The sequence below is a fragment of the Chiloscyllium punctatum genome, chromosome 1 (assembly GCF_047496795.1).
Source record: "Chiloscyllium punctatum isolate Juve2018m chromosome 1, sChiPun1.3, whole genome shotgun sequence".
Taxonomy (NCBI): domain Eukaryota; kingdom Metazoa; phylum Chordata; class Chondrichthyes; order Orectolobiformes; family Hemiscylliidae; genus Chiloscyllium; species Chiloscyllium punctatum.
In genome coordinates, this window is record NC_092739.1 from 18,701,941 (window position 1) to 18,725,675 (window position 23,735).

General features: G+C 41.7%; 1 pseudogene; it reads left to right on the top strand.

Annotated features, from left to right (window-relative positions):
* Nucleotides 1-975: 975 nt before the first annotated feature.
* On the top strand, nucleotides 976-1,108 carry LOC140483041 (U4 spliceosomal RNA; annotated as a pseudogene).
* The last annotated feature ends 22,627 nt before the right edge of the window (nucleotides 1,109-23,735 follow it).

The window sequence follows — 23,735 nt, forward strand, 5'->3', positions numbered from 1 at the left end:
GTCTGATGCATTTCTATAACAGACGATGCAAACACAATACTCTCGTGCCTTAGGGGAAATGCTAATAGTGGGTTCAGTAAGTATTGTCACCATTTTGTACCTCACCATCAGTTATCTACTGTACAAAATCAATATTAATGGCACCATACTATAAACATATAAATGTCAGAGCACTTAATACAACGAAGCCACTGCAGTGTAAAATGGAGCACATTCTTGACAATTAAGTAATCTGTCAGTCTGAAAGTAGCTTACCAGGATTTAGATAAGATAACAACAGTTTAAGCAAGCATGCAGAAAGACCGGAGGGGCCCCAACTAATTACAATATCTAGACACACAGTCTAATTATGCCGTCTCACCCCTGTCAAGTTGTACAATTTGGTGGTTGTCAGGGGTGGGGGGGGTTACAATAGATAATCCTGCCAGTCTAATCCCTATCCTGGCTCCAGGTCACTAAAACTCCCTGTTTTGTGCCGGCCTCAAGTTTTATACGTGCATTAACATTTACAAAACGAATTCCCATGAATCGAGGACCCTTGTCAACAAATTCCACTTCATGCATGGCTTCACCCTTCTGAAAATGTTCTGCATTTCAAGATTATTTTCAGAGTCCCTGGACCAAAAATTAAAAGCAAAGAATTGGCACCACTGGATAAAAAGAGGGGAGCACTGCTTTCAGAATGGTTGAGGAAGTTTTACATTGTTGATCATACTCCCAATTTAGTCAATCTGTGTTCAAAAGATTCCACCACTGGGTGTCATGCCTGGTCCATTTTGGTGTGGATGAGATGAAGAGGAGTTATCATGATAGATGTTGGTTGAGAGGTCGGATTGCCTCTCTGGGCTCATGGAAATAATGGGGCCACTTCTGCATTGGGTTTCTCCCCTTCCACAACAGCTTAATGACAACTACCGCAATCCACCCTCACCGACAAGGCACAGAGGTTAGCACAGCTGCTTCACAGCACCAGACAGCTTTGCGCAGTGGCAGTATCGTAGCTGATGAGGTTTAACCGATGCGCGATTATTGCTTATTGAAAACTTTTCCCAATACCCCGAGTTTGACTCCAGCTTTACATGACTGTCTGTGTAGAGTTTGCACATTCTCCCTGTGTATGTGTCAGTTTCTCTGGGTGCTTGGGTTTCCTCCCACAGTCCAAAGATGTGCAGGTTAGGCAGATTGACCATGCTAAATTGCCCATAGTGTACAATGATTTGTAGGCTTGGTGGATTAGCCATGGGAAATGCAGGGTTACAGGGATGTTCTTTGAAGGGCCGGTATGGATTTGATGGGCTGAATAGCCTGCTTCCACACTGTGGTGATGCTACAATTACCTCTTCCAAACTGTCCCTACTGCTCCACTACCTCCATAAACATTGTCTCCAACCTTACCCAACTTCAAATCACCTCCACCATCCATCAACCATAACCTCCTCCAACATGCTCCCCTTATCACCCTGGATCTATCTTGAAACTTGAAGGGCTTCATCTGTAATCACAAATCAATGACCCAACAGTCAAGATATAGACTTGAGACACTGAATGAAATCCATAAATGGTGCATTTAGGATCCAAACTAATATTTTGTAATAAGTAGCAAAATTATAGCCAAATGATACGCAAAATAGTCTGCTGTAAATACTATACCCTTTCAGTGAATTTGCATTTTTCAGTCCATGCACAAAATCTGCCTCACCAAGTTTTAGGGCTAAATCATGACCCCTGAAAATCTTCAAACTTTAAAATCTCAAACCAGACCCTTTGCTCATGTGTTCATATACATTAACATAAGGTCAAAATCTTGGGCCACCCTCCTCCACAGCACAGAGGGACAATTTTTACAACATGTTCAAATAAATAGCTTACCACCGTTTTTCCAGCTAAAGCACAATAAATCTGGCATTGCCTATGATGCTCTGATGCTTAAAATTTTTTTAAGGTTAAGACGTCCTGTCCTAAGTTTAAATTTCTTTTCTTTACCCCAACAGCAGACATGGCTGCCTGTGTTTTTTATATTCATTTGCAAGACATAGGAATCGCTGGCTGATCAGCATTTATTGTCCCCCTTTGAAAAGGTGGTGGTAGCTGACTTCTTGCACTGTTGCAGTCCACCTGCATGTATCCTTCTCAAATTCTTTGACTGAAGAAGCATGGCAATAAACCCTGAGATAGCATCAGAAAACCTTTACACCTCCTCTGGAGAAAGAGGACCCAATTATGGGCATCTTTTCCTCCTTTTTAGGTTTTAACGTATAAATGTCACTTTTCAAAGCATTCAAGGGCTTATCATCCAATTTCAGGTTAGTTCTGCCCTATTATGAAATAATTTTGAAACTTCCATTTTGACAATATTTGGTTCTGGCCATAGTGTAGGTTTCATGTCACCTGAACCTACAATTGAGACCAATGTTTGAGAAGACCAGGGAGCAGTGAAACTTCCTCCACTATTTCAGGTTAGATTTTCACAAATATCTTGGACGTAGCACTAATCACAGTAAAAAGATTACAAGGTGAGTAGGCAGAATATTTCCCTCCCTAGTGTGGTGTGAGTAACATTGAGCAAGGTTAGAATGAAAACAATTTGTTTCTTGACGTTGAGAAATAAGTTCCCAATTTTTCCATCCAGTCATAAGTGGCAACTTCTGAAGCTAACTATGAAACAGCAGCTCCCTTATTTGCATGCATTTAAATGTCTTTAAAATACCGAATACATCCCACCACTTCCAAATCTCCTATCCTTCACTCAGAAACAAGATCCACAATCTGTCGACATATAAATCAGAGCACGGGTAGGTGGAGGCTGAACCTTGTCCCAACCATTATGCAACGTTTTCTTCAGAGAGACTCCTCAGCATGTTCCATGGCCACTAACCTCTTCGAATGCAAGTCATCGCCTCACCATACCTTTATGCTTGTTCTCAGATTAGCACACACACCACTCCAGCATTTTTACACTTTGGAGCTCCAGGCCGCCTATGACTTGCATGGTTCTGCCTGATCACATTGCACATGGGGTCAGTCGTGCGTCTCATGAATCTACACAGGATACTTCCTTGTTGACACGAACCCATGGACCTTATGGCCCTCAGCTAGCTTTCTCACTGTTGAGTGACCACATGCTTACTTGAAAGCTGCAAGACTCTCTCCACTTCACATTGCTTTCTTAGTGCACAGCATCTGTGTCTTGCTTGCTTTTTAGCACAGGACACAAAGGCATCTCGTAACAGTGGAGAGCACTGATCTTGAAAGGGAGTAAACATCATCGTACAGCATTGTGCTACTTCAATGGCACACCTGTGGCATGTGCCAGCAGTTTACATTGGTGGAAGCACATGTAGTGTATTTACAAACAACTATGTGTGCAATTCAAAGAGAAGAAATCCTGGCTGATTTGGAAAATGGGAAACCATCAGAGCATAGGGACTTCCAAAGTCACAGACACCCAGAAGAACATGGGGACATAAATGAGTCCTGGCAACATCCTTGTAAAAGTCTTCTGCACCCTTTCCACTTTAATAGCATCGTTCCTATAGCAAGGTGACCAAAACTGAACACCATACTCCAAGTGCGGCCACACCAACGTAACAGCGTGAAACTGCAACATGAGATTCAAACTTCTGTACTCAACACTATTGTGCCAAAAGCCTTCTTCACTGCCCTGTCTACCTGTGACTCCACTTTCAGAGAATTATACACCTGAACTCCAAGGTCCCTTTGTTCCACTCTGCATTCTTTCCAAATGCAAGTATATCTTATCCCTCGTAATCTTCTCAAGTAACTTTCCTACCACAGATGTTAGGCTTACTGGTCTATAGTTCCCAGGTTTTTTTCTTTGCAGCCCTTCTGGAATAATGGCACAACATTCATTACCCTCCAGTCTTCTGGCACCTCAGCTTTGGCATATCAGCCAGGAGACCGCAATTTCTTCTCTAGCTCCTTGCAGTGTTCTTGGATACAATGACAGCAACACAAAAGCTAACAGGAAGGATGGTGGAAATTCCAGGATCGCAGGTGGAGCCTGCAAAGCACTTAAACTGAATTAAACTGGAACATTGCCAAATTGCCAAAATTGATGACTACTCAATGGCTGACAGTGCATGCAGAGTTAGGACATTGAGTTACTATTTTGTTTCTTAGAAGGGTAGATTAAAGCTCTAGGAATTAGAGACCCTGTTAGAAGCACTTGCAGGAATCATGCCTCCATTGATTCAGTAATGCCATCCATCTGGCTTCAATTTGCACTTCACTGGCAGGTCATTCATTGTCCAAGAATGTACATTTCAAAATGTGGCCCCAAGCATTCATGACTATGAAATTCTGAACACTAATTCCTTCCTAGTCATGTCAGTGACATGATTATGATGAGAACAAATCACAGACTCCCACCTCCTCCCAGGATCTTTGGGCTACACATGGATGGCTACTTGGGAAGGCGGGGTGTAAAGAAATGTCCTTCAATATGGCTCATGGCATTTTGATGAGACCCCTTTACATGATGCTGATAGAGTACAAAGGTACAATATTGCTCAGACTTGGACCATGATTATAGGTCTACAGACTTGTTAAAATGAAGTTTCAACTCCTGCTCTGCTCCAACAGGTCCTTACAGTGTGAAAGGTAAAAATGAGGTAAAACCCTTGGAATGGTGTGCTACATCATTGTGCTATTGTAATGGTACTATGGTTGTAAGAGACAAGTTTTGCCTTGGCTTTTTTTTTAATGAAAGTTTGAGACAGAGGTGACAAGGTCTACTCAAAGCCATTGGAGTAAACAGGCCTTGGGGATAATCTTTTTAAAGTTGGGGACAATTGAAGCAGTCTCCCACAGAACCAGCATTTTTAGTTTTAGCCTTTTGCTATTTCTGGGGTCTTGAAACTGGATGTGGAAGCTGTTGTTCCTTTCTCTATTACAGCTAAAAGCTGGGATTCCCTTCCTCCAGCTAGGAGACAATATATTTTACTGAATTTGCCTTTGGAATGCGTGTGTTTATGAGATATTACCATATCGAAACAAAGTCAATTAGCAGTAGTTTATATGAATATTATTTTGTTAAGCGTTCTCCTCCCTGTGCGTGCCTGCTGCTATTTCCCTATCTGTCAGAGAGGAAGGAGCACCTGAAGTCAAATCAAGGCCCTGTCATCCTCCTCATGCCTTGCCAGTGGTGCTGAGTACCCATAGGTATGGCAATGGGGTGCAGGTCTATTCGCATATTCCAGAAGATATCAAGATGAAGCAAAGTGTAGGAGCTGGCTCACAATGGAAGCTCACCAACCTGTCTGAGGAGACCGCCAGATGGAAGCACTCCAAAGCCAAGGTGATGCTGACCGTATCAATGGCCTCCTCCATCCTTTGATTCGGCTTACGGAGTGCCTCTGGTGAACCCGCTTAATATTCATGTGCTGGTCTCTGCAGTTCAACAAAGCTATTTATGGCTCAACTGGAGAGGCTGGAACTCAGCAAGTTCCTGCTCTCTGGCAGTTCTGTCCACACCAGCATGTGCCCGAATCTCATCAAGATAGAGCACTCAGCAAGGTGAAAGACTCCGTGCTCATGGAGAGTGTAGGTAAAAGCCTTGCATTGCACCCTGGGAGGGATCACTGGCCTCCTCCTCAACATTGGAACTGCTGTTCTGAGTCACGAGTGCTGGCATCTTTGTGAAGGCTCTAGTGCCTACATGAAATAAGGAGTGAATTCAATGTAGGGGATACGTTAATGTTTCTGCAGATCAGAATGATCTTACTTTAGTGGTAATAGGAGAATAACAGGATGTAAAGCTGACTGCATTGTCTACCCATTGTGGTTCTCCATCCCCACGTGTAGTGTCATACACTTTTCCAAATAAACCGCAGTCTTTTTCTCTTTGAAGGGAGTGAGGAACCTTTGTCTGCCTCTAGCCACCTCAGTTGCCCATGAGTCTTGGACTTCTCAGGTTGTTTATGAGCCAATATTTTCTGCCATGAGACCAAGGGAAGATTGCAATCAATCTCCGGGACCTGATCAAGTGTATTTCACGATGTTGTGAGAAGTTAGGGAGGAAATTGTAGGTCACCTAGCAGAAATATTTGTACCCTCTATAACCATGGATGAGGTGCCCAGAGACTGGAGGGTGGCTAATGTGGTGCCTTTGTTTAAGAAAGGCTGTAAAGAGAAGCCTGGGAACAATAACCCTGTGAGTCTGACATTGGTGGTGAGTAAGTTGTTGGAGATGAATCTAAAAGATTGGATTTACATGCATTTGAAGAGGTAAGGACTGATTGCAAGTGGTCAGCATGGTTTTGTGCAAGGAAAATTGTGTTTCACAAACTTGATTGAGCTTTTTGAGGAAGAAACCAAGAAGATTGAGGGCAGACCAGTAGACGTTGTTTACTTGGATTTTGATAAGTTTCCATATGGTAGACTAATCAGTAAAGTTAGATCACATGGAATTCAGGGTGAGCTTATCAACTGGATACACAATTGGTTTTACAGTAGGAAACAGAGGGTGGTGGTGGAGGGTTTTTTTGGCCTGGAGGCCTGTGACCAGCAGTGTTACACAGGGATTGATGCTGAGTCCACTTTTGTTTTGTCATTTATATTAGGGATTTGGATGAGACTACAGGATACATGGTTAGTAAGTTTGCAAATGACACCAAAATTGGTGGAATTGTGGACATTGAAGAGGGTTATCTAAGATTATAAAGAGATCTGATCAATTGGGTCAATGGGCTGAGGAGTTCAATGACAGATTGAGTTTAATTTGGATAAATGTGAGGTACTGCATTTTGGTAAAGCTAACAACAGCAGGACTTGTACATTTAATGGTCAGGCCCTGGGGAGTGTTGTAGAGCAGAGACCTAGGGGTTCAGTACATAATTCTTTTGAAGTTCATGTCACAAGTAGACAGGGTGGTTAAAAAGATATTTGGCATGCTTATCTTCATTGTTCAGATCTTAGGGTATAGGAGTTGGGACATTGAGGTTTTTGTAGGAAATTGGTGAGGCCTCTGCTGGAGGCAATTCTGTTATAGGAAGGATATTATTAAACTAGAAAGGGTTCAGAAAAGATTTGCCAGGCCAGAAATGGAGGGTTTGAGTTATAAAAATAGACTGGATAGACTGGGACTTTTTTTACTGGAGTTTAGGAAGTCAAGGGATAACCTTTTATAGAGAGGTATAGATAAGGTGATAGCGAAGGTTTTTCCTCTAAGGTGGGGGCATTCAAAACTACAAGGCACACTTTTAAGTGAGAGGAGAGAGATTTAAAAAGGACACTAGGGGCAACGTTTTACACAGAAACTGATTCATGTGTGGAATGAACTACCAGAGGAAGTGGTGGATGCAGGTACAGTTACAGCATTTGAACGCAATTTGGATAAGTACATGAATAAGAAAGGTTTGAAGGGCCAAATAGAGGCAGGTGGGACTAGTTTAGTTTGGGAACATGGTCAGCACAAACCAGCTTCTATGCCTGTATGACTCTGAGTGTGATGGAAGTGGCTGAAAGAGCCGTTGGTGGGTCCGGGATAAATATGAGAGGTGGTGAGGTGTCCCACAGTGAGTGTGTAGGAAGTACTGCATGTAAGAAGGATTCATGGTTTAGGAGGATGGAGCGAATGAATTGCTTTTAAGCTTAAAGTCTCCAGTCTTTAAATATGGTGACAGAAGTGTGTGATCCAAAATGCCCCAGCAGTGACAAGCACTTCTGTCTCTCCGGTCTCCGGGTTGCATGAGAAAGGCTGCATAATTAATGAGGGAAAGAATGGAAGTTTGAATCAGAAAAATCGCAGTGAATCTCATTCGAGCAAGAGGGAAATTTCCACCCTACCTCTTTAACTTGTGTTAACCACAATTGCCTTGAAGAAACTTTAAATCAGCTTCCACTGGAGGGATTCTCCCAATGCTAGATGCTTGCAGAGGTGCTGTGTGATTCTTTTTTCCCTTGGGCACGATGCTTATTGTCACTCAGAAGCACCTCTTATTGTCATGACTAAATCCTGTCATTTGTAAAACAAAATCTCTCAATTTTTGGCATTTATTTTAATTCCAGTCTGTTGCATTTGTCACCAAAAGCAAATGATGTTTTACATAGTGACATGCTGTCAAAAAGGGGAGGCAGACATATTCTTTGAGGTAATTAATGGCTGCCAGCAGTTAAGTCACAAACATTTGCCTAAAACTAATTTGATTGTGTAGATGCAGTAAAAAAAATGAGTGAAAGGAGCAATATGCTCATTGAATTCCTCATTATTAAAAGTTTGTTGCCTGAAGCATGTCATGTTTATAAACAGAGAAATAACCTAATCTTTTAATTTAATCACAAAACAATGCGTATTAAATTTGTAAATTGTTTCTGCTGAAGAGAGAAGGAGAAAACAAATACTCAGGTGATGAAACACATGAAACTTTTTTTCTTAACTATAAGCGCTTGCTTATTAATACAGACTAAAGCTTCTAACTGCTGAAGGTGAAGCCAAAAGTGCTTTTAATGCTAACCATCAGAGTGACCATTTGTGGGCATTAAGAAAATTAATGCGGATATGAGATATGAGGGGAATGGAGGTAGGGGCAAAGCTGGGCCTCAACACGTTCAAAACAAATTGTGAGGGAGAAACATTGTCCCCTACCCTCCTTGGTATTAGTACCATAGTCTGGTATTTTATATTCGTTTATGGGATGTGAGCGCCAGCAGTAAGGGGAGCACTTGTTCTTGCTGAAATGAAAGTGGTGGTGAGCCATTTTCCTTGAACAGTTGCAGTCCATGTGATGTAAATGCACCCACAGGGCTCTGAGGAAAGGCGTTCCAGAATTTTAATTCACCGATAGCACAGTTCCCTCACCCTGAAAATCTGCCATGGGGGAGTGCACTAGTGTAAGAATAGGGATGTAACCAAGAGAAAGCTCTGACACTGATCTTGGTGAATATTCCACAGTCAAAAGGAAGTTGCAGTGTCTGAGAGGGGACTGTTTCATCGAAGTGTTTCCAGGAAGCCCACTTGTCAAAGCAGACAGGAGTGTCCAGCTAAATAATGCCAGGTCTCAGCATGGACCATTAGGGTATTCATTTCTGCCCTTTGGGAGAATGGTACAGTTGGTGCAGCTAACTTTGCTGTAGCTGACCCTCTGCCAGAATCACTATGCAAACCTGCAACACAGGAATACCTCCTATATCTTATAACCTACTGCCACTTATGAACAGCTGAATGTTTAAGGTAAAGAAAGGGTACCAGTTGAGCAGGCTGCTTTTTCTGGATATTGAGCTTCATGAACGTTGTCGGAGATAAACCAATCCAGGGAACATTAAAAAAAAACTGAGCAGTACAATGTTATTTGACCCATCGAGTCTGGTCCCCATTCGAAACCTTCATGACTGATCGTCTATCTCCATGCCATCGCCTGTCTCTCTCCCATCCCCCTTGACACCTTTATCATCCAGTCATGTATCTATTTCTTTCTTAAATATGGTCAGTGACTTCACACAACCAATGTCTTCTTTGGTAAAGAGTTCCACAAACTCGCCACCATCTGCATGATGAAATGTTGTCTTTTCTCAGTGCAAAGTGGACTGACGTTTGTATTGAAACTGGAACCCTGACCATCCCTGCATCGAGTCTGTCAAATCCTGGCAGAATTCTCACTGTTTCAATGAGATTCCTCTCATTCCTTTAAACTCCAGTGAATACAGGTCAAATTGGCCCAATCTCTCCTCATATGACAACCCTGCCATCCTCAGAATCAGGATCAGTGGTGCTGGAAGAGCACAGCAGATCTGGTTTCCAACATCTGCAGTCATTGTTTTTACATCCTCAGAATCAGTCTGGTGAACCTTCTCTGCACTCCTTCTATAGCAAGTAGATCTTTTCTTCGGGAAGGAGACCTAAACTGCACACCACAATCCAGCTGCGGTCTCACCAAGGTGCTTGAAACCTTCCTTGCTCATTGTAGTCAAACTTTCTTGTTAAAGAAGGCCAATACCCCATTTACCTTCCCAAATGCTTGCTGCAATGGATGCCTGTTTTCAGTGACCAATATACAAAGACAGGGGACAATGCACTATCAGACCTGTCATATTTATTTGATTTGTGTGAGCAGAGAGGTGTAAAGTGGACAGATGCCAACTCAGATATTTGGGATGGGTGGGAACTTTGGGAAGTGCAAAGACTATAGTGTTGATGGGGAGGGATACCAGGAAGAGGATGTTTATGTTTGGAGGTTGACCAACATGGAGAGGTGAAGTATAAAAACTCACTGTCCAGGGAGTGGATGCTGTTAGCCTTCTAATTTCCTGCAAGCATGAAAGGTGGAATGGAGAAAGAAATGGCTGTGACCACACCCAGAGTGGGTGGGCTAAGTGCTGTGAAGGGGGGTTGCTTCAAGGTTTAACAATGAGTCCTTTCAAAAGGCAGCACCATTATAGAAACATCCATACACTAAAGCTAAAACACAACTGCTGGTACTGCATCTTTTGTAAACCTTAGGCATTGCCCCATTGTGTGCAACCCACATGCTCCCACCCCGGTCAGCTCTCCTGACCATATCATACAAAGTAACAAAAGAACCACACTAATGTAACATAAATGTTTGTCTTCCTGGCAAGTTGAACCCTGTTTGCAAAGTAGCAATCACCTGCCATTTGATTAGATTCCCTACAGTGTGGAAACAGACCCTTCAGCCTAAACTGACACATTTCCCTCTGACTAATGCACCAAACACTAGGCAATTTAGCAGAACCAATTTACCTGGCTCACATTGGATTGTGGGAGGAAACTGGAGCACCGAGAGGAAACCTATAGGGAGGAGGTGCAAACTCCACACAGCCAGTTGCCCAAGGCTGGAATCGAACCTAGGATCCTGATGCTATGAGGCTACAGTGCTAGCCACTGTGCCACCCTTTATCCATAACCTGCACATGCTGCAGGAGCTGCTCACTTCACACCCCAGACAATGGAGCATTGTGTAGGGACAAGGAGAGCACAGTTATCATTTTTGCCAACACTGTCATGGAAAGGTACACCTGCGACACTGAGTGTTGTACTATTGTACAAGAAAGTACTTTCCTCCTTTAATATACTTTGTTTAACCGGATATAATCCCTGCCATTTGTTTTTTTATTATCTTTTACACTTAAAGTATTTCAACCTTTTATTAAATCACTTGCACTCAAAAGTAACTTAAACACCAAACACTGAACAGTGGTAATCCTTCATTTTTGATGTTATATGGTCCTCTCTGCATTCTCTTGCAATAAAACGAAACATTTACATTTCACACTCTGCGAACTGCCAATTACTGTATAGGTTTTTAAAAAATATATCCTTTTCTATATCAGGAACTGTTGACACTTAACCCTTTGCAAAATACATTTCAAAATGTCCTTTCAGTTTTCAGTTTAATGAGTGGTTTTGACAATATGGTTTCACACATAACATGTTTAGACAGCTGATTGCCTCAAATTTCAGAAATGAAGTTTAGTAATTTCAAATGAATAGAACCTTTTAGTTTTACTCAGGGCCCTAAAACTACCTGCATTCAACATTTCATCAGACATTTGCACTTTGAGTTTTTTTGTTTCCCTGTCACCCAATGGTCAGACAATTCAAGCTCCTCAGGCTTCTTTCAGATCAAGTTTCTGAAGCCTTTCCATTTACACAGAGCTTTTAAAGTCTCTACTACTGTTTCTGTAGTACAGCTTTGACAGGATTTACAAGGTTCTGGTAAGGTATAGGATGCAAACCAGTCTGAGCAAGTTGCCTTCATACTGGCTTGCAGGATGTACACGGTGACATCTATACTGGACTAATCAGCTAAGATTTTGAGGTCAACTACAGAGCCTTCTTGAAAAAGAGAATAAACATTCTAGAGAAAAAGAGATGACCCACAAATAACATGGTTTGTAACTATACATATGAGAATATTCAATTCCTGATTGAGCACTTAATATTTGGAAGAAACATCATAAATATTTTCACAATTTAGGCAAGGGCTACAATCAAAGATTCAAAAGTCAGCTACATTAATAAACGAATACAAAAAAGGAGAGGAATGTGGATATTTGATATTTCTTGTCAGTGGATGTAAAAATAATTGTATTATTTTGAAGGAAATAGATAGAATTATGACAACTCTCAGTTTAGTGCAAGTTACGTTAGACCTGCATGATTGTCAACAAGACACTACAAGAAGTAAGTTATACATTAATTGTCCTCAGCTAATGTGCAGTGCTCTTACACAAAAGAAGGGCAAAAAACAGAATGGGTGAAATATACTCCAAAGTGACTACAGTACTACCCACTCCATATGCTCATCCAAGATATACACTGCTGGGATTGGCTTGCAAGTTCCCAATGCTCTACTGGCCTCAATTATCTATATTTGTTTTAAAACTCTGTTGGTCTCTGCCTCGAATAAACTTAATGATGCAGCCTCCACTGCCTTCAGTGGTATAGAATTCTACAGATTCCGAATGAGGTAGAAATTTCTCCTCTCTTTCCTAAACGTGTGATCTCTTCATCTGAGATTTTGGCCTTTGGTCCTAAATTCTCCAACAAAGGGAAACAGCTTTTCTGCATCTATGATATAAAGTCTCCTAAGAATCTTATCTGCTCAATAAAGTCACCTGTCATTCTTCTAAACTCCACTGAGTACAAGCCCAATCTACTTAACGTCAACCTCTATTCCCCTCCACATCCTGGATCAACCTAGAGAACCTTGCTGGACTTTCTCCAATGCCAGTGTATCTTTCCTTAGGTAAAGGACCAAAACTGCTCACTATATTCAAGAGGTGGTCCAATTAGTATCTGGTATAGTTTTAACAAGACCTCCCCATTTTCATATCTTATTCCCTTTGAAATGAAGGCTAGCATTCCACTTGCCTTCCCTATTACCTGCAGAAACCAGATGCTAGTTTTTTGTGACTTGTGTACAAGTACCCCCAAATCTTTCTGCGCTCTTGCTTTCTTCATTTGAATAATATTAAGCTCCTCTATACTTCCTTCAAAGCCCATAAACTCACATTTTCCCCACAATATATTTCTTCTGCCAAGTTTGTATCCACTCATTTGTCCTGTTATACCCTTCTTTGTGTTAACCTCACCATTTACCTTCCCATCTGTTTTTGTGTCACCTGGAAACTTGGCAATAATAGTACACTTTCCCTATTCAGGTCGTTACGATATATTGTAAATAAATGTTGCCCCAGAACTGATGTCTGTAGCACGCCAATAGTTGCCATTATAAAAATACTTATAATAGCATTATTCCAACTCTCATTTTTTATTTGTCAGTCAGCCCTCTAACCATTGCAATACTTTCCAACATACCTTTTACGAATCCAAGTATATTACATCCACTGCTTCCCCTTCATCTATCTTGCTTGTTATCTTCTCATGTAATTCCAATAAATTTGTCAGGCATAATTTCCCCTTCATGAAGACACACTGACCATAATGGATTTTGAAATGCTCTATTATTCTTTATAATAGACTCTACTAGTTTCCTAATAACAAATTCAAGCTATCTGACCTTTTGGTTACCTGTTTTTGTTTTAAATCTCCATCCCTTTTGAATAAGGATATTGCATTGGCAGTTTTCCAAACCTCTGGGACTTTTCCAAGATCCAAAGATTCTTAGAAGGTTACAGCCAATGCATCCACTATCTCTGTAGCAACTTCCATTCATTTCTTAAGATGAAATCCTTCAGGTGTGGTTGACCTATTATGCTTTAGCCTCATTAGTTCCCCTGGTATGTTTTCTCAGGTGACAGCTATTGTATTTATTTTCTCCTCGACTTTTCCCTCTTGATTTAGTACTTTAGGAACACTACTCCATGTGCTATACCCTGAAAGTTGCTACAAAATATTTGTTTAACTCCTCTACCATTTCCTGGTTCCCCATTATTATTTTCTCAACCTCATTTTCTAAGGAGTCTATGTTCATACCACTCTCGCTTCATTTTTATATACTCTAAGAAGCTCTTACTGCCCATTTCAATATTACTACTGAGTTTACTTTAATAGTGTATTTTCTTTTTATTTATTTTTGGGTATCTCTTGTTGGCTTTTAAAGCTTTTCAAAACTTTGGTTTCCTACTAATCATTACAAAAATTTTGTCGTTTTTTTTTCTTTCAATTTTATCACGTCCTTAACTTCCTTGGCTAACATGTTTGATTTGTCCCCTTCATCCTCACTGGGATGTAACTTTACTGTGAGTCATAAACTATTTTCTTAAATATCTCCCATTGGTCATCAACAATGTTTTATTTTCCTCTGTGAAACAGCTTTCCCAGTTCAATCCAGATAATTCTGCCTTCATTTCTTTGTGATTATCTTTACTTAAATTTGTTCCTTACTGGTATTAGAATTCCTACAGTGTGGAAACAGGCCCTCAGCCCAACAGGTCCACACCAACCCTCCAAGGATATCCCACCCAGAGCCATTACTCTACTCTATACTTCCCCTGACTAATTCACCTAACCTACACATCCCTGATCACTATGGGCAATTTAGCTTGGTCAATTCACCTAACCTGCACATCTTTGGACTGTGGGAGGAAACCAGAGCACCCGGAGGAAACCCACACAGACACAGGGAGAATGTGCAAACTCCACACAGACAGTTGTCCTAGGCTGGAATTGAACACAGGTCCCTGGCTGTGAGGCAGCAGTGCTAACCACTGAGCCACCATGCTGCCTGGTACAAGAATTAGCGATGTTGGTATTATTGCATGTCATGATTTTTCCACCATTTGGCATGTATAATGCATTTTACAAAGCTCCAACACAATCCTGTGGAGACCTGGCTATTATAACCTATGCATGGTTTGATTTTCCAAATCCCTACATATCCTGCTATGGGTTATCTTTGATGGCACTGTTCAAATATCATCAAGATATATTATCTGGTGAATGACCACCCACTCTTCACCAGCAGGTCCATGAGGAAGTCTTCCCTTCATCATCATCATCATCCCATTTCTAACATAATGCAAACCAGAACTTCCTGAGTTTCAACTTCACCTTTAGCCAATTAACTTTGCATAGTGCTTGCTGAGCCACAGATAAAATTACTAGTGAAAACTAGCTTCATTTTCGATTATCCAAATCCCCAAAGAAAGTTTTTTAGGTAATTAAACATCTGTCTGTAATTTGACATCTGATGATGGACTTTGTCCAGCCTCTATTTGGGTTACTGCACATGAAGGAAAAATTTACTATCTGGAACTGCTCTGCCTCTGTGACCTCATTTGATCTTTCTGTAAATTGCAGAGCAGCTACTGCCTATGCTTCAGCTCAATCATTCTCCATCAACTCCATCGACAGGCAAACAAAGGATAACCCCTATAGTTACCATTCCAGACATAAGGTCATACTATAGGTACAATTGACTCAAAGTTTGTATCTAATTTCTACCAATAACTTTCACTAAAACATTGGAATACATCTGTCTATCTGCTTGAAATGTCATGTCTTTCCCTTGCAAAAGATGGTTGAGTGTCTCCTGGATCCAAAGTATGACTGGAAGTTTACTTCTCTCATTTGAGAGATAAGGAGTTACTTTTCCTCTTGACGAGAATTTGCTATAACTCTTGGCATCTTTCCCTGCCTTAATTTATTGTGTGTACCATAAGACTGTGAAATAGGAAGAGGAACAGACCACTCAGCCCCTCAAGCCTGCTCCACTATTCAATAGAATCATGGCTGATCCGTCATTTCTCATTTCTACTTTTCTTCATTTTCCGCATGACTCTTGATCCCACTTCTGATCAAGAATCTATCTATCTCAGCTGTAAATAGCTGCTTCATCTTCAACTGAATTCTTGCTTTCTCATCCTATGTGAAACAAATGCAGAAAATGCCAGGTAGCTGAACAGGGCTGGAAGCAACTGTGGTTCAACCCCCTTCTTTTTCTGCTTTGTTTTGTCTGTCGATCAATTTTGAATGTTGTGATATTAATTCAATAATGTTTGAAAGGTTATCCAGGGATAGATGGGAATGTGTATTTGAGTCATAGAGATGTGCAACACGGAAATAGACCCTTCAGTCCAACTCGTCCATGCCAGCCAAATATCCTAAATTAATCTGGTGTCATTTGCCAGCATTTGGCCCATATCCCTCAACTCTTCCTATTCATATACCTATCCACATCTGTTTTGAATGTTGTAATTGTACCAGCCTCCACCACTTCCAATGGCAGCTCATTCCATACATGCACTGCTCTTTACATGAAGCAGTTGCCCTTTAGATCCCTTTTAAATCTTCCCCCCCCCCCCCCCCCCCCCCCCCCGCCTTAAAACTATGCCCTCTCTAGCTTTGGATTCCCTCACCCTGGCGAATGACCTTGGCTATTCACCCGATCCATACCCCTCATGATTTTATAAACCTCTATAAGGTCAGCCCTCAGCCTCATACGCTCCAAGGAAATCTGCCCCAGTCTATAGCTCCAATCCTCCAACCCTGGCCAACGTCCTTGTAAATCTCTTCTGAACCCTTTCAAGTTTCACAGCCAAGTTTGAGGGGCTGAATGGATTACTCCTACTATTTTTTGATATGAATATATATTTGCTTCCCTAGCTCCTCTTTTAGTTCCAGCTTGAACTTGTCCTACAAATTTAATCAGACAAACCTTGTTTCTTTTTGTTTCAATTGCATGGACATAAGTCTTGCATCTCCAAAAAAGTTCTGTTAACTGCCAAAACCATTTAGATACAATGATGCATAAATATTGGTGTCTTTCCTTTTATCCTTTCTAAATTATTAATACTCTACTCCCAATTAAGTGTTGTCAGAAGTGAGTACATGAAATGAACTCAGTTTTCTGTTGGACCAAGTTGAGATGAATACACTAGCTTTATCTAATTCCACTAGTCTACATGTCACATCAAGTTAATTGTTTCACCAGGTTCCTGTTATAACCAATCACATAATTTATTTTTCATATAAATGATCTATGGACGAGGTTTCTTCAACAACTAAAAAATATTTATTATATATTAGAATATTATTCAGCAAAGATGTAAAATTCATTAAAACAGTTTTTAATGTCAAAAAGTAAATGTTTACCTCTATCAATAATCCAACACACTCTCATGCTCACACTCTCACATGGTCACATGCACACAAGCTCTCTCTCTCTCTCTCTGTCTCTCTCTCTCTCTCTGTCTCTCTCTCTGTCTCGCACATACATAAAGACAACGCACGCACTCCCTCCATTATCTGCACCATCCTCATGGTGCACTGTAGAAATTCATCAAGGCTCTTAGACAGCACTTTACAAACCCAAGGCCACTACCATCTGGGCAAGGGAAGCAGCAACATGGGAACACCATCCCCTACAAGTTCCGCAGCAAGCCACTCACCATCCAGACTTGGATAATATTATCCTTACATTGCTGTCGCTGAGTAGGCAGTAGAGAGGGCAAACAGGATCGGCGGTATCGGTGGTTGGGGTGGGTATGTATGGGTGAAGGAACATATTGCTGATAATTGTGAGATTAGCAAAGCGTGAATCTTTGATGGGAGATGGGTACAGTAGCAGAGATAGAATGAAGGTAAGAGATGGTGAGACTTTGACTGGCAGAGTGGAGCTGGCCATTGAGCTTCTGCCGACAGTGCTAGGCACTCCTCCAGACAGCTTTAACCTGGATGGTGAGCTCTGACCAGCCTGGCATGGTCCAGTGTCATGGCCGTCACAGTAAGGTCTGGAGGAAGAGGAAGTCCCACCTTCCAGTAGGAGTTTCAGAATGCTTCCTGCAAAGTCAGGGGCCATAATTGCCTCTGACTACCATGACCGGGAAAATGACATTAACTATGCAGGGCAGCTCTGGACTGACACTGATTTTGGATATATGGCTGTACTGGTCATTCTGCTCACATGTTTCACCTGAAAATGGGAGTCAATCTTTTCTTTTGGTGTCACTATATTTCAAACTGAGTGGTTTTCCTCTCAGACTTCCACTGGGTATAAATACTTAATCTGCCCTTAAAGGGTACATAGTATCACACAGAAATAGAGCCTTTGGTCCAACCAATCTATACCGACCATAATCCCAGACTAAACCAGTCCCACCTGCCTGCTCCTGGCCCATATTCCTCCAAACCTTTCCTATTCGTGTCCTTATCCAAATGCCTTTTAAATGTTGTCATTGTACCTGCATCCATCATTTCCTCAAAGTTCTTTTCACACGCGACCCATCCTCTGTCTAAAACATTTGCCCCCTCATGTCTTTTTTAAATCTCTCTCCTCACACCTTAATGTGTCCACTGGACTTGAAATGCTCCATCCTAGGGAAAAGACACCCACTATTAACTCTATCTATACCCCTCATAATTTTATAAACTTCTGTAAGCTCACTTCTGAACCTCCTACACTCCAGGGGAAAAGGTCCCACTCTATCCAGCTTTTCTTCATATCCCAAACCTCCATTCCCAGCAACATTCTGGTAAATCACTTCTGAGCCCTGTCCAGCTTAATAATATACTCTCTATAGCTGGGCAGCCAGAACTGGACACAATACTCCAGAAGAGGCCTCACCAATATCCTGTACAACTTCAACATGACTCTCCAACTCCTATACTCAATGGACTGATTAATGAAGGCAAGTGTGCTAAACACCCCTTTACCATCGTGTCAATATGTGACACAAATTTCAGAAGCTATAGTGTGTACTCCACAACCACCTGATGAAGGAGCAGCGCTCCAAAAGCTAGTACTTCCAATTAAACCTGTTGGACTATAACCTGGCGTTGTGATTTTTAACTTTGTACACCCCAGTCCAACACTGGCATCTCCAAGTCATGGAAACTATCACCCTGGTCAAATTACAGTCATTTCATGGTATAAATAAATACTAGTAAAAGCTAAGAGATTTTGTTTAACTGAAAGCATATGTGGATTAAGTCTTGTTCAGATGAAATCATCATGTTTTCATTGAGCACACTTTTTAAAATCTATTTCTAAGATAACCTGGGAATATGAATGAAACTCTTGGATTTCATAACATCTCCAAAGTAGATTAAATGGTTTTGTTTTAAAAATATTAATTAATTTAAACCTGGACCTTTGCTTCAGATATTATACCGACCCTGACATTTCAAGATTTTGAGGTGCTGGTGTTGGACTGGGGTGCACCAAGTTAAAAATCGCACAACACCAGGTTATAGTCCAACAGGTTTATTTGGAAACACTAGCTTTTGGAGCATGCTCCTGTATCAGGTTGTTGTGGAGTATAAGATCATAAGACACAGAATCTATAGCAAATGTTTACAATGTGATGCATAAAAATGATATTTTGAAAAAAAACTGGACTGTTTGTTAAGCCTCTCATCTTTTTAGGCAAAAGTGAGGACTGCAGATGCTGGAAATCAGAGTCTAGATTAGAGTGGTACTGGAAAAGCACAGCAGGTCAGGCAGCATCCAAGGAGCAGGAAAATCGACGTTTTGGGCAAAAGTCCTTCATCAGGAATGAACGCAGGGAACCTCCAGAGTGGAGAGATAACTGGGAGTGGGGTGGGGCTGGAGAGAAGGTAGCAACGTGTACCATAGGTAGATGGGGGTGGGGATGAAGGTGATAAGTCAGAGGGGAGGGTGGAGTGGATAGCTGGGAAGGGAGATTGGCAGGTAAGACAGGTCATGAGGACAGTGTTTAACTGGAAGGTTGGAACTGGGGTGAGGTGGGGGGACGAGAAATGACGAAACTGGTGAAATCCACAGTGATATCCTGGGGTTGAAGTGTTCCAAGACGGAAGATGAGGCGTTCTTCTTCCAGGCATCAGGTGGTGAGGGAGCGGCAGTGGAGGAGGCCAAGAACCTGCATGTCCTTGGCAGATTGCGAGGGGGAGTCGAACTGTTTAGCCACATGGCAGTGGGGTTGATTGGTGAGGGTGTCCCGGAGATGTTCCCGAAAGCGGTCTGCGAGAATGCGTCCAGTTTCCCCACTGTAGAGAAGACCGCATCGGGAGCAATGGATACAATAAATGATATTGGTGGAAGTGCAGGTGAAACTTTGGTGGATGTGGAAGGCTCCTTTGGAGCCTTGGATGGAGGTGGGGGGGGGGACGTGTGGGTGCAGGTTTTGCAATTTTGGTGGCAGGGAAGTGTGCCAAAAATGGAGGGTGAGTTGTTGGGGGTCGTGGACCTGACCAGGTAGTCACGGAGGGAACGGTCTTTGCGGAAAGGGGTGAGGAGTTATCTAGTCTCTCATCTTTTAGAATGACCATGTTGGTTTCAATTCTTTCATCAGAACCTTTTTTAAAATTCCATTCTCAAGTGAACTTTAACAATAGGTGCCAAGTTGTCTCAGATAATGCATTGAAGGTGTGAGGTGCCTTGTGTGAGGCTGCCTGTGCCTAATGTTCAGACTGATTCTAATCTAAAAACAGTATTTACAGATCTTACATGGATTCATGTAGTTTTTGAGCAAAATAAAATATAATTCTACAAGTATAAATTCACCCCACAAACTTATGCTTGTGCATGCATGTGGGTGTTAGAGGGGGGCAGGGGGGTATGAGTGTCTATGAGAGTGTGTGTATGAGTGTGGGTGTAAAGGGGTATAAGTCTGTGAGAGGTGTGAATGTGGCTGTGTATGTGTGAGCATGTGAGAGAGAGATTGTGTATGAGGGTCTGCATGACTGTATGGGTTTGGAGGTGTGTGTGTGTGTGTGTGTGTGGTGCAGTGGGGTCACCTGTAATGTGACATGAACCCAAGGTCCCAGTTGAGGCCATCCCCATGGGTACCGAACTTGGCTCTCAACCTCTGCAAAGTCAGGACAGGCAAGAATCCAAATGCAGTAACAGTTAATCATTTACTTGTCATAGAGTCATAGAGCCATTGAGATTTACAGCATGGAAACAGACCCTTCGGTCCAACCCATCCTTGCCGACCAGATATCCCAACCCAATCTAGTGCCACCTGCCAGCCCTGGCCCATATCCCTCCAAGCCCTTCCTATTCATATACCCAGCCAAATGCCTCTTAAATGTTGCAATTGTACTAAGTTAAAAATCACACACCAGGTTATAGTCCAACAGGTTTAATTGGAAGCACTAGCTTTCAGAGTGCTGCTCCTTCATCAGGTGGTATCACCTGATGAAGGAGCGTCGCTCCGAAAGCTAGTGCTTCCAATTAAACCTGTTGGACTATAACCTGGTGTTGTGATTTTTAACTTTGTACACCCCAGTCCAACACCGGCATCTCCAATCAATTGTACCAGCCTTCACCACTTCCTCTGGCAGCTCATTCCATACATGTACCACCCTCTGCATGAAAAAATTGCCCCTTAGGTCTTTTTTATATCTTTATCCTCTCACCCTAAACCTATGCCCTCTAGTTATGTCTGCCTTCATAGTGAGAGAATTTGAGTACAGGAGTAGGGACATCACATTTGGAGTACTGTGTGCAATTTTGGTCTCCTTATCAGAGGAAGCATATGCTGGTTCTGGTTGGAATGCAATGAAGATTTACCAGACTGAATCCTGGGATGGCACAACTAGCTTGATTGGTTAGGACTATATCCACTGGAGTTTAGAAAAAAATCTATGAAGTTCTACAAGAACTAAACTGAATAGATGCAAGAAAGATGTTCTTGTTAACCAGACTGTCTAGAATCAGGGGTCACTGTCTAAAAGGATACTGGTAAACCATTTAGAAAAGAGGTAAGGAGAAATTCCGTCACCGAGACTGGTAAGTCCGTGAAGTTCTTTGCCATATAAAATAATTGAGGCCAAAGCATTTTATGTTTTCAAGGAGGAATTAGGTGTAGTTCTTAGCACTAAAAGGGATCAAAGGGTATGGAACAAAGGTGGGAAGAGGGTACCAAATAGGATGATCAGCCATGGTCATATTGAAAGGTGGAGCAAGTTGAGGGACTAAATAGTTTACTCCTGGGGTGTTGTATAATTTTTAACTCTGAAATTTCACAGGCACGTTTCCATCTCTCAATGTTAATTTGGTGGGAAGCTGAAAGCACTCTTGTGAAATTTTCACAAATTGCCACTGGATTTCAAACATTAACTCTGCTTTCTCTCCCCAGGTGCTGTCAGACCTGCTGAGTTTCTCCAGCAATTTCTGTTTTTTTTTTCAATATGAGCCTTGGCTAATTGAAAATGTTGGCACCTCTGAGCTGGAGGGTTGTATGTTTAACTCCTATGCCAGACACTTGAGCATATATTGCCGGCCAACACTTCAGTATAGGTTAGATAGAGCACTGCAATGTCAGTGGTTCCAGCTATTAGATGAGACAACAAATTGATGCCCTATTTGCCTCATGACATTATTTGAAGAAGAACATGAAAGTTCACTAAGTGTTCTGACCAATTTATTCTTCAAATAGCACCACTAAAGCAGACTGTCTGGTTATATGTCTCAATGCTATTTCAGGATTGTTTTGTGCACACGTTGACTCCCACATTTCTCTGTGTTACAGCAGTGAAAGCACATCAGAAGTACTTAATCAGCACAAAGTACTTTGAGGAGCCTTGAGGTCATGAAAGGGACTATATAAACAAAGTCCTTTCCTTTTATTTATAGGACTATTGCACTCATTTAAAAGTATGTATAATATAATGATTGCTTGTTTTCATCTGAATCTTCTGATCACTTCTGTAAAATGGTAATTATTATAGATCAAAACTGCACTAATATCTTGGGTCTACACTGCACAATATTTGGCATTGCTGCTTTCAGTTAATAGACAGCATGCTCTATCCTGAGTTAGGTCAAAGGTTACTTAAACCCAAATCCCCTGCATATGACCTTTAAGCTAGTATTAGAAGGCTAAAGAGATCTACGCTGCTAAGATACATGGAGCTAATTACCTGCTGATAAATCTTGTACAGTGCATTGCAATTTCAACAGTCTTTAAAGATAATGGAAGGTATTAATGGTAACAGCTTTAAGCGCCTTTGTTTCACAGTCATAGTGGCAGGAGCTGTCAGATTGGATCAATACATGCTTCTCAAGCTTCCTTTGGTGCTGTAATCCAGTCTCACGAAGCAATGACCTTTTTGGTTGCCTGAGTTCTTGCTTTTTTTATTAATTATTGCAGGAATACATTGGACATGATAGTTAATGGCGAAGGAATAAATTTGATAAATTAGTTAGATTTGGTCTTACAAAAATACTGGGACCACTCATTTCATTTTTTTCTGTCATAGAAAAGCTTTGATTTTCAAATGGACACCATGCGCAACATTTCAATACTGTCTCTACTCGCAATTTACCTAATCTCCAGAAGTTAAACAAAGGATTATTTAACTGACTCCTTCAGTGTAGTACAATAGCTGGAGCCAAGGTCCCCTCGGCTTCCTGACATCGGAGACAGAGTGACAGGGGCATTGTTATTGTCATTAGCTAGAGGATGGAGACTATTTATTAGACACATCACTAGTTTCTCACTGCTTAATGTTGAAGGATATGTTGCTAGCAACAGAGGGGAAAAAAAGTTGTCAAGAACTAAAGACTTCTGATATATCACAAAATCCACGCAGCAGGTAGGCAGGCCATTTGGCCCATCAAATCCACACTGACCTTCCAGAGAGCATCCCAGCCCCACCCCGTCCCTGTATCCCTGCATTTCCCATGGCCAATCCACCTAATCTACACATCTTTGGGCTGTGGGAGGAAACCAGAGAAGCTAGGGGAAACCCACAATGAGACACAGTGAGAAGTGTGCAAAATCCACTCAGTCACCTGAGGCTCGAAATTGAACCTGGGTCCCTAGCAATGAGGTAGCAGTGCTAAATACTGAGCCACCAAGCCACC